The sequence below is a fragment of the Oxyura jamaicensis genome, chromosome 2, assembly GCF_011077185.1.
Source record: "Oxyura jamaicensis isolate SHBP4307 breed ruddy duck chromosome 2, BPBGC_Ojam_1.0, whole genome shotgun sequence".
Lineage (NCBI taxonomy): Eukaryota > Metazoa > Chordata > Aves > Anseriformes > Anatidae > Oxyura > Oxyura jamaicensis.
Window position 1 is genome coordinate 44,755,033 of NC_048894.1, and position 4,178 is coordinate 44,759,210.

The window sequence follows — 4,178 nt, forward strand, 5'->3', positions numbered from 1 at the left end:
TGGCTCTTTGGACCTCAATCAATGTTGCAGCTGCATCACAGCCATGCCCATGCTTTGCTGTGGACCCTACTGATGCATACACAGGCCCTGACCCATGAAAGGACCTCGTAGCCTGACCCCAGACCTGCCTCATCACCCATGGACTTGCCTGGTGACCTGGGCTTTGGGATGTGCTCAGCGACCCCCCTTGCCTCCTGCCCTGCACCCTGCATGGGGGCAGTGGGATGGGGCCTGAGTGGCAAGGCCATGCCCTACTATCCTGTGGATAGACAATAGCTCACAGTTTCTCATCTCTTAGCTTTCTCTCTCATTTCTTTGCTGCGCCTCACCAATGTCTGTAGCCCACTGTGAGGTCTGATATGCCATGACCAGCTTGGTGACCCAATCTATGATCCGTTGACCACTGAGCATTCCCCGAATAAATGAAAGGTTGGTGCTTTCTGCACTTTATGTCTTTTGTGCATCTTCAGCTGTGGGGCACTGGCACACACCCCAGCTGTCGCCTTCTACATCACATTGCCTCCTTGCCTCCTTGCCATGTGAATCTAGCACGTGTGGTTCCATGCATTGGGAGAAAAGACAATAGGTCTAATAGTGTTACGGTATGTATGTGTGTACCTGGCTGCTCAGTGAACTCCGGCAATGATGGTAAAGGGATGATAAAGTGACTACGACACGTCTTGCTGGGGTTCTGTAGATTTCCAGGGGGTTCTTTCGACTGTACACCAGCAAAGATAATCAGATGGCCTGGGCTGAAACATGGCTTATGGTACATTTGAGGCAATGCTGGGTTAATGAAGAAGCACATACCAGCAATCAACAGATTGTCCATCAACATACACAGTGTTCAGATTTGAGAAAAGTTAATAACACCGCATGGTTTGCAATTGGAATCTGTTCATCACATTTGACTCATGAGAAAGAAAATCTGTGGCAGGTTTTCTCTTCCTGCCTTCCGTCCTTGAGAATTTAGTGTCAAAGGAAGCTAGGTTAGCAACCTTGTCAAATGATCTTTTCTGTGCACAAACACATAATTCAGGTTTCGTCACCCTTTCCTGTCAGCAAGTTTCAGTGCTGTTGGTGAAGGATCATTTCTCTGTTACCTTCCGCCTGTGCTAGAATTGAACCACGTCCAGGCTCAGGATGAAAAAGTACATATAGTAAATGATTTAGACAAACTGCATCCCTCAGAGAAGAAGCATCTTACGTTAATAAAATTTTAAATGGTTAATGTTGCATCTGCTTTGTAATTTGGTTCGCTTATAATTTTTGTTTTAATAAAAAAAATCAATTTATCAATCTCTTCAATATGGTGCATTTCTTTTTTCACCCTCTTTATAACTGTCATGCTTTTTTCTATTCCACTTAAAAATGTGGAACATTTTTCCTTCCTTCTCATATTTGTATTTTACTGGGTCTAGCCTCAGAATCTCATTTGCTTCTCTCTGGCTGATGAATTGATGTTTCAGATCTTTTTTTTTATTATTTTTTTTTTTAAAGAGCAAGTTGTTTTTTTCCTCTTAAATCATCACATGTTGATTCATATGTATTCTTCCTCTTCAGTCTATTCCTGTTTCCTTTTGTGCCTATATACTCCCCTTGTATTTTGGGTCAGAAGCATTATAAATAAATTAACGATGCTTTCCCTGTCTGCAAGGATAACTGCTTATGAAAGTCTGCTTTCTAATTCCTTAGAGTTGATTAGGGACTTGTGCCTTGAAGCATACATCCCAGCCTGTACCATTTCTAATGAATGTTCCCATTATATGCTTATGTGTCCAATCTTCTTTTGAATCTGACTAACATTTGACCTCTGAGATGGCCTGCAGCAAAAAATTCCACATTTTAATCACTTCCTATTTTATTAATAATAATAAAAAAAAAAAAAAAAAAAAAAACTTTTTTCCTGTGTTTCATATGTCCTGTGGCTTGGTTCTTCTGCTGTATGTAGTAAAAGCAATAAAAGCGCACCCTTTCTTTACTGTACCCTATTCTTCTCTACTCTTTTATTTCCCTCTGTGTCTGTCTCCTGCCTACTCCAAACAGTTTGCAACTTTTCGATCTTACTTCATACAAAAGCTTTTGAACTCATGACCATTGTTGTATCTTTGCATTTCTGCAGCTGTTTTTTTGTGAGATGATGATAAACCTGGCTATGGGTGCTCCCGGTTAGACACATCCTTAGGTTCTAAAATAGAAAATAAGACTGAAAACACTGCTCCATCTCATTCTCCAGGCACACTTTTTTGATCATCCACTCATAATGTGAGCAATCTTCTCTGCTTGGTGTCTTTAAAGTGGCTGTATATCATCAGCACTAGAGATCCAGGCTATCCAAACCCGACAGCTAATTCAATCCTAAAATAATTTTTAAAGTATGTAAAAAGCAGAAAGAACAGATTGACATGCAGCTTCTAGGAAGATCACCCTTTGATATTTAAGCAGAGAAAGCCTGTACCAATAATAATTTTCCAGAATACATTTTCTGAGTGTCTTTTTACTTTCAAATACCATTCAAGTCAGGCATTTACCAATTTACTACGTGAAATTCAGGAGCCTGTTGGCCAAGCTTTTATTCTACACTCTAAACTGTCATGCTGATTCTGCCTTCTTACTTTATGTAGGTTTCTAACACATTCTTCTTTTCATCTGAAAAACACAGAAATGAACTGGCCTGGGAGGTAGGCCTTTAAAAATTGAGTCTTTTTATGAAGTCAGGTATGGTTTTTTTTTCAATAGATGTTAAGCAGCTGAACTATTAATTGCACTTGGAGTTCCAGGTGCTCAGCACTTTTTGGTCCTTACTCTCCACTGGCTTTAAATTACATATATGCTTTCAATTAGATCGTGTATACCCTGTCATTGGTAGGATTCACACTCTCTGCTCTAGGATAAGTCACATTTCATATGCTCATGGTATCTTCTCTCTTTGCTTGCTTACTTCACCAGTCTCAAATCTGATGTCTTCACAAAGATGAGTGGAAAAAACACAAGAATTAGCTATCAGTACTATCCATAAACAGTAAGCTAGTTTAGGTCTCTTAGGACTGGGGGGGAAGAGGAGGGCAAGGTGATCCCTTATAAAGCCAGCGTCACAGTCCCCTTCCTTTTTTCTGTGGTGTTTAGCAATGTTTTCAAGGGGTGTGTTCCTTGGGGACCATTTGGAAAGGCTTCAGAGAAGAAGAATTATTATAGACCACGAGAAGATGGGAGAAAAGGTCAGTTATTTTTTCTCTGCTGTTGAGTTATCTTGGGAATGGTAGCTGTATTTAAAAAAGGAAAAAAAAAAAAAAAAAAAAAAAAAAGGAAAAAGTTTTGCATAGGTATAAAGCCATAAGGAAAAAAAGCAAAAGATACTGCACATTTGAATAGCAATTGCACAGCAAGTTTCAATATCAGAGGTTGGTTACTAGAGGATTCTAGTTCCAGTTTAGTGAACTATATTTGAGTCTTCTTAATTTAAAGGAGAAAAATGTATGTAAAGTATGACTGAATGCATGTTAAATTCCCGTTACCTTTCTCTAGCCTTTTATGAGAAATATTTCAAGGAGCAACTGCTAAGTGTTCAAGAGTGAATTTCTGGAACCAGACTCAGTTTGAGAAAGACCTTTTCTCTTGTTTAAAAAAGGAAGGTATCTCAAAAGCAAGTAACATTTCTGACTCTTGCTATAACTTTTCTGATAAGATTTAAAATAATAATAATAAAAATCTAGAGACTTTTATGGGGATCCTAGTAAGATATTATGAGTCTCTTAACCCCAAATACATCTACAGATTTAGTCCTTGATGTCCACTAGGCAGTTTTTTTATACTTTGATAAAAATAATAGAATCATTAGGGTTGGAAAAGACCTCCAAGATCACCTGGTCCAACCGTACCCCTACCACCTATATGACCTGCTAAACCATGTCCCTAAGTACCGTGTCCCATGCACCAAGTCCATCCTTTCCTTAAATACCCCTAGGGACGGTGACTCCGTCACCTCCCTGAGCAACCTGTTCCAATGCCTGACTACTCCTTCTGAGAAGAAATGTCTCCTCATTTCCAGCATAAACCTCCCCTGGCACAACTTGAGGCCATTCCCTCTAGTCCTATCACTAGCTACCTGTAAGAAGAGGCCGACCCCCAGCTCCCCACACCTTCCTTTCAGGTAGCTGTAGAGAGCAATGAGGTCTCCT